General features: G+C 42.6%; 1 protein-coding gene across 17 annotated transcripts in view; it reads right to left on the bottom strand.

Moving 5' to 3' along the window:
- The window catches only part of MTMR3 (myotubularin related protein 3), a 1,335,997-nt gene extending 1,325,007 nt beyond the window's left edge, over positions 1-10,990 (bottom strand). For 13 of the 17 annotated variants that reach the window (XM_078667211.1, XM_078667215.1, XM_078667214.1 and 10 more), the window contains exon 1: positions 10,839-10,990. The gene's annotated coding sequence lies outside the window, so the exon portion shown is untranslated. The remainder of the gene's footprint in view (positions 1-10,838) is intronic. The other 4 variants (XM_078667212.1, XM_078667217.1, XM_078667221.1 and 1 more) reach the window with 2 other exon arrangements.
- Between the last annotated feature and the right edge of the window lie 4,249 nt (positions 10,991-15,239).

Raw genomic sequence — 15,239 nt, 5'->3', positions numbered from 1 at the left:
CTGCAAAAACTGGGTCAATATTAACCCACCGACTCATGCAGAGTGGTTGTCTTCACTTTATGCAACATCAAAAGTAGACTTAGCCAGAACATGTAGCCCCCGCACTGTGAGATTTTGGAACTTCTTAATTGAGTGGAGACGGAACAGTTAAAGTACCCAGGGGTTTTTTTTTTTTGGTTTTTTTTTTTCCCCCCGGGTCCGATGATTAAGCCTAAGTTTCCATGTCCAACGGGAGGCACCCCATGCCATATTGACATTGGACCATCAGCCAATAATGGGCTTGTATGGAGATAGTTCGTGCGGGGCTCTTTTTTTTGCTGAGACAATAGGCCTGCCTTCCTGGAGATTATGAGACCACTTTCTGGTTTCTTGGTGGCACAGAGGCGACTGTCTCGCGGTTGGAGAGCCCCTGGATTGACTAAGTGGCTAATGAGGACCAAAAAAAAAAAAATTTACTTCTGATGGTCCATTAAGAGCTCATCGTTGAAAGGGAGGACTTGTTAGGTCAATCAGCATACACTGGAACTCAAATGCACATGGGCTATATTACAACTAATGTCTGCTTCAATGGTTTTAAAATGAGAGCAGATTTCTTTTTTAATCAGAATTACTAAAAACTAAAACAGGAGATACAATATGAATAATATGATGCACAGGGGAAGGTCCATTCCTGAAGCAGGAGAATCAATCTCTTGGTCAATCAATCAATCAATCACAAAGGAAGTAATCCACAGACTACATCCAGATTCTCTCATATCATAAAAATAAGTAGACAAACAAGTTGTGTACATTGCCTTCATGAAAACAAGCCTGAAAAGGAGCAGCATACATCAATCACTGGAAAGAATTAAAAACTGCTCTATAGAGATAGATGTGTTTTACTTCAACAGTTTAGCAAAGAAAGACTATCCCATAAGACATGACAGCTCTTAGCTTTACTGGTATTAACATGCAAATTAAAAAGGTGTATGACAACTTTGAGCATGAACGCGAAATAAGTTTGTTGAATTACTTACAAGATAAACCAAACCCTACATTTATTTACAAAATGTAGAATTTGAAGGAAATTCCCTCTAAGGATGTGGAACAAATTAAGCAGTCCATGTACTCGGACTCTCCTGGTTATCCCTGTCCATCATATATCATTAGTACATGCCTGTTACCTTAAGCATGCATCTGACACAGATTTTTAATCTAGCACGTTTCACTGTTAATGTCCTAGCGGTTTACAAGCATGCTAACATGCTACCATTACTTAAGAAGCCCCTTGACAATCCGCTGGACCATTCTAATTATTGGGTCACGGCCTTCTTTCACTCCCAGCAAAAATAATTGAGAAATTGGTTAAAAACAACAGTTATCATATTACCTAGAGAAGAAGAATCTTTTAGATCCATCCCAGTCAGGATTTAGGACTGAATACGGTACTGAAACCACTTTGCTTGGAGTCACAGACTAGGTCAGGCTGAGCTTGGATGTGGACAGGCCTAAAGCACTCACCTTACCCGACCGCTCTGCAACACTTGATAGTGTATCTCACATTATTAATATTATTATCAAAAGACTGCATGAGATAGGTTTCCTTTCCAAACCCATGGTCTAGTTCCAATCTTTTTTATCAGACAGATAGTAGACCATACACTTGCCACTTTTTCATTTAAATCTACTGCAGTACCTTGTGGGGTGCCACAGGGATCATCACTAAGTTCCACTCTCTTTAATATCTATATGGCCCCGTTAGCTGGCATTGTTAGAGCTTTCAGCTTCGAAATTCTCTTACGCCGATGACACGCAGTTAGTAATATCCATTTCTGATTATGAGTCTAAGCTCTGTAGCCAGATGGATGAAACAAAACTGTCTTAAATTGATTGGAGGAAAACCTGAGATCATTCTGTTTCCAGAATTAATACCATCTGGTCAGATGAATTGTGGCCAAGGGAGTTTGACCCTGATAAGACTTTAAAAAGGTGGTGAAAAAACAAGGCATCCCAAGCGATAATTTTCTCTGTGCGAAAGAACAAGTTTCAGCTGACTGTGGTGCTTGATATGGCAACATATGTATGCTTCACAATATTTTTTGTTTCATTTATATACTTTATTTCGATTGTAGATAATAAAAGTTAAAAGAAATGTTATTGAATACCCCTGCATTGCAGGAAATGGTCATCTAAGCATATATAACAAATCGAATAGATAATGGTAATGTCCTCTATGCTGGCATGGATGCCTAAGCACCGACGTGCCTCCAAACAATTCAAAACACTATCACCAAGCTGGTTTGTCACCTCTCCCCATATCCGTTTCTATTCCCATTTTGAAAACCCCTTTATATACACCTGGGGGGGATGGGGGGGGGGCCACATATAACCAATATGTAAGCTTACTGTTTTTAAATTGTTGTGTCACGTCCACAGAACACTTTACATCAAAAGTCAATGATAGCTTAGCCGCAGGATCAAATTCTACAAACCGACCAGGATTCTTAGGTCACTCTCCCTGGCCCATGCTCAGCCACAACACACTTTTCGATCAAGATAATTTGCCTATCTAGTGTCTAATATGAGGAAATTAACAAAAATCCTGAACGGTTGGCTGTTTCCAAATTAATTGCAGTGTCTTGTCCCTCCAGTATTCCAAGGAAGACACTGTTGGTATTTATACTGGGATACTCCATTGGGAGTGAAAGGGCCGGTTATAAAAGCTACTAATATGCAGTGTACATCAAATGTGGTGGAAAGGGGCGGGGGGCTGGCTCTCCAGGGAAATTTTACAGGTGTGTCAAGTTGTGGGTTCAGGGTGGCCTGAAGATTTGGACAGGCCTATGATTAAACAGTAGATTCATCATTGCCAAAAGGGTTGTGCATATAAAGTGGTGATCATGTGTTAGTTTCCCTGATGTTTGTTTAGTAGGGTTGTTTTAGTTTTCATTTGAAGATAATGAATATAAAAATCACCAAGGAAATAAATCCGTTTTTTTTAATATCCCTCAACATCAAAACCTAAAATCACTTAGGTTTCGTTTCACAAGTTAGCTTTGAAAACCCATTGAATGGTCATTAATACACCAGAATACTAAGATGACCCAAAATCCAAACAGTCTAACAGTAGAATTCTGAAACTTATTTGCCAAAGAACGTGCTCAATAATTCCATAATCTGTTTCTACTCTTTGTAACCACAAGCGATGAAAATAACTTTTTTTTAAATAAATGTTATGATTATCCAAATGCCAAAGCAAAACAAAAACCCAATATAAACAAAAAACTTCAGATCAATTTCGTTGCTCTACAACAAATGTATGACATTTTCTAAACCCTTATATTTAGCCAAAATGTGGATACAGGATTTTTTTTTTTTATTATATTTGCTTGATTGATTTTTATATGAACAATTCTTAAACAAGATGGATGTGCATCCACTTTTTACATATCATTGGTACAATCGAAATCCCGATCCAAAAATATTATTCAAAATGTTATCCTCAGCTAGATAGTGCAACATGTATACGTATACATATGTATTCTTCAAACCAAAACGTAATACATATATTCTGGTTCTCATCAGGATGTTGGAAGTCCATCATTCTGGTAAATCTTTTATGTTAACGCCAGCCATACACTATCATGCTAATACGAGCAGGCTAGAATTTAAGGATTCAATTTTGCTGTATAAACTGGATACAAATCATGGTCTTGGTAATCCTCCTCTGACAATTGCTGCGTTACTTCCTGCAAGCTTTCTCCAGGGAACTCTATATAGATGTATCTACTTTTTAAAGCTCAATTATTTAATCATATCAACCCCATCAACTTTTCAATGTTGGCACATACCCAGCCCAGTGCCTTATCAGTTTTTTAAACCCTTTTTCAAATTCTGTGTGTACTGTAGACAAGACATTCATTCTCCTTTTTTCTCCTTGCTCAAACTCCTGACACCCCTGTGGATTTTAAGGCACTGTTATTATCCCCCTGTGCTATTACTATTGCAATATCTATGAATCACTTGACTACAGAGCAACTTAATAGTTCCTCTTACTTCCTGCTGTCAGTGGATCACATAATTTTACATTTAACCTCAATAATAAAATCAGTAGTAAACCAATTAACAGTGGCAATAATACAGTCTTAGCAATCAATTGACATCTAAAAGCTGACACTTTTGCATTAATGCATATAATGATGTTATGCTAACATAGGGTATTCGTAGTGACCAATGTTTGCCTTAAAAACAGTGGCATTTAAAGGCACACATGACGCATTGGGGGGGGACATAAGACCATGGCACAGGAGTGGCAGTAACTGCACGTTAGTCATTTCACAGTTTAAAGGAGCCGAACAAGTCAAGAGTTGTGTAGTGACATCTTCATAAAGGGGACGAACTCCTTGAAATGGTATTCAGGTATTTATTCGAGATGAACTTCAGGAGAAGCAAAGTGCATGCAGTAACACAAACAGGAACAGCATAAATGAGATCATAGCATTCCTATTCAGTACAGAGCAATGCAGTAGATTCCATTACACATAATAATTCTAACAGCTCTTAAAGTAACATGCAATCACCACACATCCCCCTTCCTTAAAACACAAAAGAAGGAAGAATAAATAATAATCACTGAAGAACAAAATCATCAAATTTGCCAGGAGTTCGAATAGGTCTACCAAAACTGCTAGACTTAACAACACCAGCATTGAGTGAGTCCTGTGCAGACGGAAGGTCGGAAACAACATCTGCAGGATTCTCAAGATGAGGACAAGGACCACCCCTAGTATTTGCATCAGGACAGAGAGGTGCGAGAGAACGATTGAGACACTCAGGAACAGAAGAACTAGTTCCAGGCACAACCGCATCATCAAAAGTATCAACAACATCCCGCACATCCCCCTCCTTTAGATTTGAAAAGACATTCAACCACCAATAATCCCTACATACATGCTCACAGCTTTTTGCAGTAACACCCTGCTTGGCTAAAGCTATGCGACTCATGTGATGAATGCTTCCATCCTCCAACTGAACGGTGTTCCTCATAACCCTAGCGATACGCATAGGATCTGAGAACCTGGATTCCAATTTACCAGATCTTCTTCCAGACTTTACTCTGGCCCACTGTCCAACTTTTACAGACACTTCTCTAGTACCATGTTTGCTATCAAAAAGCTCCTTATTCTTATCCTGTGAGGTAGTAATGGAGTGTTTAACACGATCAGTATCCCAAAGATACCTTTGGCTCCTGCCCATCCAACCTGGGTTGATTTTACAATGGGGAAATCTCCCACGCATCAAACCGAAAGGGCTCTCACCAACAGTGTCATGAATGGTAATCCTATATGACCAAATAAGTTTGTTCAATTCATCCTCAAAATTCTTATTAGCTCTTTTTGCCAATTGCAAAACCCCTTTTATAACTCTGTTGACTCTTTCAACGACAGAATTACCCCTAGGGTGATACAAAGCTGTAAACTTCTGTTCAATTCCAATATTGTCCAAAAATACCTTCATAGCCTCAGACTTAAATTGGACGCCATTGTCCGTTAAAATTGAGGCTGGAAAACCCTCTTTCAAAAAACATCCTTCCAGAAATCTAATTACTGCTTTAGTATCCACAACATGAACAATGTCAACTTCCAACCATCTAGAAAAAAGATCAACTAAAACTAAAATATACTTCAAAGAACCATCCTGCCAACAAACAGGTCCAAGAATGTCTAATGCAACACATTCCCAAGGTAAATTAGGACACCCTAAAGACGACAAAGGGGGATTCAAGGTCTTCTGAGTTTTGTCTGCTTGCTCACAACTGAAACATTCACGAACTTTTCTCTCTATATCGATGTCAATTCTAGGCCACCAATACAAAATTTTAATGTTTCTTTTGGTACGAGCTATACCAGGGTGTCCTTCATGGCCAATATCGATAATCTTGTTCCTGATGCCAGATGGGGGAACAATTCTTCCAGCTCTGCAGACAAAATCGCTTTCAACACTTAACTCGTCCCTGACCTCCCAAAATGGCCTTAAATTAGGATCGGCCTTAGATTCATTAGACCATCCACTAACAATTCTCTCCTTGACCTCATGCAAAACTGCGTCATCTTGGTACTCCTTCTGCCAGACTTGTTTAGAAAGACCAGGAACATCATCAAAAACACCAGCCACACAGTAATCCTTCCATGGATCATTGTCTAATTCTCTGAGCGGTAAAGAAAACCGGCTCAAAAAATCAGCTATGACATTTTTGGTACCAGGCACATACTTCACATCGTATACATAATCCTGTAATCTCATTGACAATCTAGCAATCCTGGCAGAAGCTCTGGAAAGACCATCAGTGGTTAGTAGTTTCGTTAAAGGTTTGTGATCAGACCTTAGTAAAAATTTCTTCCCCCATACATATTTTCTGTAATGCTCCATGGCCCACACACATGCCAATGCCTCTCGCTCTATTACCGAATACTTTACTTCGGAAGGTGACAATGAACGAGAAGCAAAAGCTATAATTACTTCATTCCCTGAACTAGTTACTTGTGTGAGAACACCACCAATGCCAGTAGCACTTGCATCCGTGGTTATAATGGATTCGGCATGAGGATCAAAACCTTGTAGTGATGGTGCCTGTGCAATGTCTCTCTTTATGTTTTCAAACGCTTGTTGGCAAGCATCAGTCCATTCAAACACAACCTTGTTTTTCATCAAAAGACGCATATCGTACGTCTTCTGGGAAAAATTATTTACAAACTTAGCATAGAATTCTGCTAAACCCAAAAAGGATCGCAGATCGTCCTTGGATTTGGGTGCAGAAGCTTCAAGAATGGCCTCAACTAATTCTGTCTTGGGTCTGATACCGAAAGTGCCAATCTCATGTCCCAAGTATGTAAGGGACTCTTCTGAGAACTTACATTTGGTTCCTTCAGCCACCAGACCATTGCTTCTAAGTATTTCTAGGACTTCTCTAAGGATAGAGTCATGATGCGTTTTATCTCTCCCCATAATTAAAATATCGTCCTGGAAAAATACGACTTCAGGGATATGGCTGAAGAGATTAGACATCAAACGCTGAAATACTGCAGCGGCTGACGCTAGGCCAAAAGGCATTCGCTTAAACCTATAACAGCCAAAAGGTGTGCAGAAGGATGTGAAATGCCTACTGTTCTTGTCTAGGACAACCTGATGATATGCAGCTGATAAGTCCAGTGTAGAAAACCATTTTGCGTTTCGTGTCAAGGAGAGCATTTCATCAATCCTTGGTAAGGGAAATTGGTCCACCAAAATGTTATTGTTGAGGTATCTTAAATCTACACAGAGACGGGCCTTGCCATTGGACTTGCGAGCTACGACCAAGGGCGAAACCCACTCAGCTGCTTCAACGGGCTCAATCACTTCATTGTCTAACATTTTGTCCAATTCCCCTTTAACTTCATCACGTATTATAAAAGGTATATTTCTAGCTTTATGCACTTTCGGGATTGCACCTTCTTTTAAATGGATACAATGAGTAAAACCTTTGAGTTTTCCCATATGACCCGAAAATACCTCAGGAAACTCCTTAAGTACCCACTTCTTTGTATCTTCAGACTCACATGAAATCAAGACTTGTTCTTTGCTATTGGGGTTAAGAATGATATCTAGGGATTTCTGGTCCTTCCAACCTAAAACGGATGGACCAACTCTAGCCACATACAACTTTCCGATTGCTTTCCTTTCTTTAAAACGGAAAATTAGTGTTCTAAAACCTAAAAAATCAATATCATTCCCAGTATAGCTTTCAGCGGAAACATCATTGGTTTCTAACCAAGGGCCTATTTTGTCCACAAACTGATCCCTCCAAACATCTTGTGAAACAATTGTGTAAGGGGATCCGGAATCTGCAGCCACCTGGATGACAATACCTCCTACTGATATTAGACACAACGGTTTAGATGAGGAAGAACCTGTAATGTTTACTACCACATCTTTTCTTTTTTTCAGATTAACATGTGAATCATTCTCTGAGGAAGATGAATTGTTATCACTATCTTCTTGAACACAAGCTATTTTGCTTTTGGGTTTTTGTTTAGATTTGCGATTACAAACCCTTGAAAAGTGTCCAATTAAACCACACTCTAAACACTTAGCCGCTTTGGCTGGACATCTCTCATACGTGGCGGAATGCGCATAACTACCACACCTGTAACATATTACATTGCTAAAGGTTTTCTGTTCCTTGTTTTCATACTTTTTTTTGTCAAAACGATTCGGCTTTTTCCTTTCGAATTTTTTCTGACTGGTATAAAAATTATTTTTCTCCACAATCTTACCAACCACTTCTTCCTTTTTATCTTGTGACAAAGTAACTTTAGCACACCTTTCTGATAGTTCAGCTTTTTTCACTAAAGCAATAATATCTTTCAAGCAATTATCACCCTCCACCCACAATTTCTCTTGCAATGTTCTATTTTTAGAGTACATAACAATCTGATCTCTAATCAGATCGTCATGCAACTGCGCAAATTTGTATTTTGCAGCTAACTTTTTCAAACTAGAAACATACTCTTCAATGGACTCATGTTTTTGCTGCTTCCTATGGAAAAAAGAATGTCTGGTGACAGCAATACATACTACAGGAGAAAAATGGTCATCAAGATCTACAATGGCTGCTTTAAACACATCCAAATCTCCATCTGCATTTTGATGTTTGTGCATTTCATTAAAAATACGAAGTCCTTCAGGACCTAAAGAGTACAATAACATTCTTTTTTTTCTTTCAGGAGTAAAGACCCCATTGACGTCTTCTAAGTTCGCTATATAGTTCAAAAAGTACTCCTTCCAGTCTAACCATGACACGACTGGTTCTCCTGGAATTGATAAAAATTCTTTAGGAGAATTAATTTGTAGGTAAGGTATATGGGTGTCTCTGTTTAAGTTGGTATCTCCTGTTGGATTTGACCTCGAAGGTGTAGCTTCAACAGACATGTTGGAAAAAAGTAATGTCACAGAATACTGCAAATATTTGTAGGTTGCAGGAAAAATAAAGTGGTCTTTTATTGATTTTGAAAGAGAACGAAAAGAATGGACTTCAAGTATAAGCTTCACGCTGCATGCACTTTACAGCTAAAAACAGGAAAAATAAGCTTCTTGAAACACAAATGCGCAATTAAATTGTTGAGGAAAGCGCTTGAAAGATCAATTGAAATAAAGTCATAAATACCCACACGAAGATCGGAGAAAATGTTCCTCGTTTCAGTGGTCGCGTTGTCCTAGCAACCACAAGATGGCGGTGGAGAGCGTGATGACGCTTGTGACGTGGAGGAAAGCACGTAGATGCGCGCTGAAGCACTGAGTGTGTGCGCGTGTAGAGCTCAATTGTTCACGGAGACGCTGCTGCGTGCGTGAGAGCGAGGAGCTGTGAAGCCGGTAAGCGTTAATCCTTTTGAAAAATGCAAAACGCTAATGAACCGAATCACACGCTAGATCCAGTAAAAGTAGCACACATTTCCAAAAAACGATGAGGTTTTCACCAAAACACACCGTGGTTCTTCTCCCTCGCGTCTTTTAGGTGCTTTCCCCTTCAGAATAGTTAGAAGTAGAAGTACACGCGAGAGGTTCACTGACGGGAAACGCTGGAGCCACAACGTTGTGATAATCCCCACACGAAAAAAAAAGAGAAAAGGAACATAAAAAATATAAATGTTCCCTTGAGTTACTCACGATTGTAGTTGAGTAGCGAAACGAAGGTGAACGTTAAAAGAGAAGAAATCGCTGTGGAGGTTGAAATCACAAGTTGTGCCCATCTCGTTGCCAATTCTGTTGTGACATCTTCATAAAGGGGACGAACTCCTTGAAATGGTATTCAGGTATTTATTCGAGATGAACTTCAGGAGAAGCAAAGTGCATGCAGTAACACAAACAGGAACAGCATAAATGAGATCATAGCATTCCTATTCAGTACAGAGCAATGCAGTAGATTCCATTACACATAATAATTCTAACAGCTCTTAAAGTAACATGCAATCACCACAAGTTGCAAGCAGTGCCAAGCCCTAGGTCGTAATGCCAAAGGTGATCACACCTACGCTCTCTCCTAAACTGGCATATTAATATTAACAGCCAGCGACTCAGTGACTTAAGAATAGATTAATGTATTTATCCTACATCTTTTCAAACACACGGGCATCACATGTACAGATAATGGGAAGTGGGTCGGTAACCCGGTACCAATGAAAAATTAAATGGCGCTGTCTAACATAGCTTGGCTGAGGTACAGGCAAAATGTGCAGTTGGTGGAGGCCATAAAAAAGGTGGAAGCTCCAGTACATGCGAAGATCAAAGAGGTCAAGGGCAATTGCAGACCATAGAGCTACGAGGTCGTGTGGATGGTGATGAACAAAAGCCACTACCTAAGGGACAGATAAGTTACAAAACAGAGCAGTGACTTTGGGGGTAAGGTGGGAAAGGCAGGCGGTCAGTTCAAAGGGCGATAGCTCATATATGAAGTAAGAGTGGCGACAGTCCACTGAAGAACGAGAATATGGATCTGACAGCCTGGGCTGTCACATCAAGCGACAGAATTGAGGCAACAGACGGTTGTGCATGATTTCTTGAAAAGCAATAATCGGGAAAGAATCGGTGCCAGGCCAATTACTGGGCTGGCGGTGTGAGGCGGAAAGGACAAGACCAGGGAAGTAGTGACAAGCCTTGGTTGGACTACACTGTAGTAAATAAAGAATGTGGGACGGATATGGCAGGGCAGTTAACGAACCGGTCTACTGCTAAATGGCTAAAGCAATGACAGGCCTCGGGACACACAGAAAGGTTTTGGACAAGTCTTTGTAGCTACTCCCTCAGCCCGAAAGCTTTCAACGTACCTCACGCACTGGTCCACTAGCGCCTGCAGTCTCACCCGATGCGTTCCAGCTGTCTAGTTGTCTGCGACTCCGGGATTGCCTTCCACTGAGAACCAAAACAACATGGCGGCGGAAGCCACGGGCACGCGGCGCGGACACGCCCACGCAGCACCGGCCGCGCGCACGGAGGAGGAGCGTCTCTAGCACAGACACGCCCGCGCCGAGCCCCACACAGTGAACCTGTGAAAACAGGTCTGTAGGCAATAAAAGAAGAACCGAAACTACTAAGCGTAACACTGCTCAAATAACGGCGCCATCTTGGAATGGTCAAATATTCTTTGAGATTTCCAGATAATAGTGGGCTATTCTACTATAAAACGTTTTTTAAGGGAGAAAGAAAATAATTATTGTCAATGTAAGGTGCCCAATATTCTTTACTAGGGGCAGACCAGTTTCCTTCACGACAGCCGGGTATTGACGAATGAAATAAAAAACGGACTAACATGTAACTACTATTCATGACACATAAGAAGGACCACAACAACAACAAGCATTTACAATGCAATGGTCTCGGCAATATTATAGGTAGAGCTATTGGTATTGGGTTTTTTATCCCTACATAAATGGCATTGTCATTTCTGTTTGCAATAGCATAATATTTTGCATATGTGAAACCTATTGCATTAGCAGAGAGAGAGAGTGAGGTAGTGAGACACAGAGAGAGAGTGAGGTAGTGAAAGAGAGTGAGGTAGTGACATAGCTGCCAAGGTTTGAGATTGCCAAGTGTGACATTTTCATAATTTCTGTGTAATTATGAGTGACATTCCAATGACTATGAGTGACACTTTTTGAGCGCAAGCAAAATCGAGCAATGAAGACTTGGAAAACATATTAATAACAGAAATTACACCCATTTGAGCAACAAGACGCTCTAAAATGATGTTAAAACTGATGGAAAGCAGCAGAAACTGAAGCATCTAGTGCTCTTCTAAGCTAATAGAACTATTAATCAAAACATTGATAGTGCGCGCCATGCCACTACAAACAAAAAGAAGTTTCTGTAAATTTGAAACCGGCGCAGTGTGCCTGCTACTTGCTCACCTTGATTACAGAGAATAACATAATGACTGCTATAGTGGGGTTGCAGTGGGGGGAGATAAGGAGGCAGATGAGGATGTTTTCAAGATTGGGTGTCCTCACTTCAAAGCGCACATCATTGTTCGTCGGGGTACTGAATGTATACGAGGTGCAGACTCTCCACTACCAACAATTTTTACCAGGTGTTCTGATTTAATTTCTTCTGCAGCCTCTGACAAACCGAAAATAAAAAGCTTTACTAATCACTTTCCTGACTGCTCGACCGCTATAAATCGGGTCAAACAAATGAGCACAGGGACATCCCTAGCATTAAGAGCACCAATAGTTTTCCGTGTTCAGAGGTTAAGTGATGTTTAATCTTCCACTTACTTTCATTAGAGGCAGGCGACGAGCGGAGACGCACCGGGCTCCCATAACTGTTAAGACGCTCACCCACATTGCTGGCGGCTTGGGGTTTCAGCGCTCTATAATTGAAGGCATCGACTCCGGTCTGCAGAGGTGCAATGCTGGCTGCAAGCAGACTCAGGCCTTGAGTCACATCGGGCCGGGCAATTCGAGTTTTCCGCCCGGGGGTCTAGCCCGCCTTCAGGGATAGTGGTGTTGCCCACTCAGCTGTCCTGACTCCTGTGATTTCCGGCTAAGCAGTCTAGTAACAGACTGTCCTGGCGGCCACTGCAACACTGACTTCTCTCCGTCTCCCGGCTCGGCTGCTGTAATGAAGCCGGTGAGAAGTATTATTAACTAAAGTGATAAGAGGCGATGGCCCGAGCTGGTATGAGCTGCAGAAAACAGGGCTGTGAGCGCTTCAACCGGCGCCATGATTATTTGCAGCGACCCGGGTCATGACTATTAAATGCACCGCAAACTACCCAGTCGAGCCGCCAGTTCTAGCTCGCAAAATTATAAACTCCCCGCCGCGCGTTGCTGCGACAGGATGTGATGTCTCCTCCCAATGACGTCATGCTGGTAATGAAAGCCGCGCCGCGTAAATTGGAAACAGATACATTATAGCAGTTAAGTGAGTGATGCAAGAAAACGTAGCTCAACTGCGAGCCCAAGCGCCTGCTGCAGCAGCAAGGGGAAGCCACGGCGGCGCGCTGCCACAGACACTGTTTTATCAGAGCGATTTTAGCTACAGCTGACAGACACCGATATGCGTGACAATGCATTTCAGTGCGGTAATGCGGATTACCACACTGAAATGCGCTAGTGTCACGCCTGATGCGTGACACTTGGCAGGCCTGTAGTGAGATAGAGTGAGTGAGGTATTGAAACAGTGATGTAGTGAGGGAGAGGGATGTTGTAAGGTAGTCAGATGTAAGCAGAGAGTGATGTTGTGATGTAGTGAGATAGAGAGAGAGGTAGTTAAAGAGACAGTGAAAGTGAGTTAGTGAGTGTAATGATAATCCGTAGGCTGAATGTAAGGGAATAGCTTTATTAGAGATAAAGCGTAAGTCATACAGGTGAGTGCCAGGAAGCAGCTGAATACCAAGACTTCCCCGACCCAAAAACACCTGGGTCCGATCATGGGGCCGTGTCAACCTTGAGAATCTTTCTGCTCTCCTCACCTCCTCTCTCCCTTCTCTTCAGGGCCTTACCACCGTCTCCCAGGTTGAAGCCATAGATCAGTGGCTCTCCCACGGCCGCGACTCTGTTGCCCCGCTCAAACGCATTACTTCTGAACGCGATAAGGACGCCAACCGGTGGTTCAATGAAGAGCTTAAGGCCACCAAACTAACAGTGCGCCGCGCGGAGCGGGCTTGGAGGAGAAACTATTGCCCCGCTTTGAAACTGGAATATACCAACATACTCATCCAGTATAAAAAAGACATCTTGGGGGCCAAAACATCATACTTCTCCTCCAAAATCCTAGCCGCGGAGAACCAGTCCAAGGAAATTTTTACCATCATTCACAACCTGGCGTTCTCGGACAGAACCACTCTCAAACCAGCCCCATCCGAAGAACTCTGTTTTTCTCTCAATAATTATTTTATTGACAAAATTACCACCATCAAGGCCAATATCCCTTCTCCTTCCTTATCTTTTGTTGATCCTCATTGTCCCCCCCCCAAGGGTGTATTCACCACCCTTCCCCCTATCACTCTGGAAAGCTTGACCTCCTTGGTGCCCTTGATCAAATCTGGCTCTCCGCTCGACCCCTGCCCCGCTCACATCCTCCGTCATATCTTTGTCTCTTGTCCAGACCCCCCCCCTTCACCTCCTTAACAGCTCTCTAGCCCAAGGCATAGTTCCTAACTCCTTGAAATCTGCGGTAATTGTGCCCATCCTGAAAAAATCTGGGGCAGATCCCTCTGTCCCCGCCAATTTCCGCCCCATCTCCCTCCTGCCATTTTTGGCCAAGGTGCTCGAGCGCCACGTCACCAGCGCCCTGAGCTCCTTTGTGGAGAAGTATGGAGCTCTTGCCCCCCGCCAAGCTGGATTTCGCCCCGCACACTCTACGGAGTCCGTCGTCATGTCGGTCCTGGACACCCTCAGGGAGGGTATGGATACTAATCAGCACCAGGCCCTTGTGCTCCTTGATCTCTCAGCCGCTTTTGATACGGTGGATTATACCATTCTACTTTCCCGTGTCAAGGCGGCGGGGATCGGAGGGACTGCCCTGGTCTGGTTATCCTCCTTCCTGAGCGGCCGCACCCAGGCCGTTCGCCTGGGTGACTTCACGGCGGACGTCCGGGAAGTTCAGTGCGGGGTCCCCCAAGGATCTTCTCTTTCTCCCCTCTTGTTCAATCTGTATATTGCTCCCCTGATTTTCTCTCTTCAACAGATGGAGGTCGCCGTATTCAATTATGCAGACGACCTCCAGCTGGTCTTCAATCTCTCTTCTCCCTCTGCTGTCCGAAACTTTCAAACTGTGATGCTCCATATCAGGGACTGGATGAACCACAACCACCTCAAACTCAACCCTGACAAAACCGAGCTGGTGTTGACGGGTGGTTCATCCAGCCCCTGGTCCTCCCTCTTTTGGCCCCCCTCTCTTGGTCCTTCTCCTGTTCCCTCTCCCTCAGTCAAAACACTAGGTATAAAACTTAATTCTCAACTCACCCTTCACTCCCAGGTTAGCTCCGTGGTATCTTCTTCTTTTCTTTCACTACGCACTATTCGCAGGGTGTCTCGCTTCTTTACCTTTTCTGCCCTCAAACTTATCATCCTGGCCATGGTGGTGTCCCGCCTGGACTATGGTAACGCCCTGTATGCCGGTATTCCTGCATACAGTCTGCGTCGCCTACAACAGATACAAAACCAGGCGGCCCGCCTGGCCTTCAATCTCCCTAAATTTCACCACTCTACCCCTCTTCTGAAATC

This window comes from Lissotriton helveticus, chromosome 11, assembly GCF_964261635.1.
Source record: "Lissotriton helveticus chromosome 11, aLisHel1.1, whole genome shotgun sequence".
In the NCBI taxonomy this organism is placed as follows: domain Eukaryota; kingdom Metazoa; phylum Chordata; class Amphibia; order Caudata; family Salamandridae; genus Lissotriton; species Lissotriton helveticus.
This window is presented reverse-complemented; position numbering and strand designations above follow the sequence as displayed.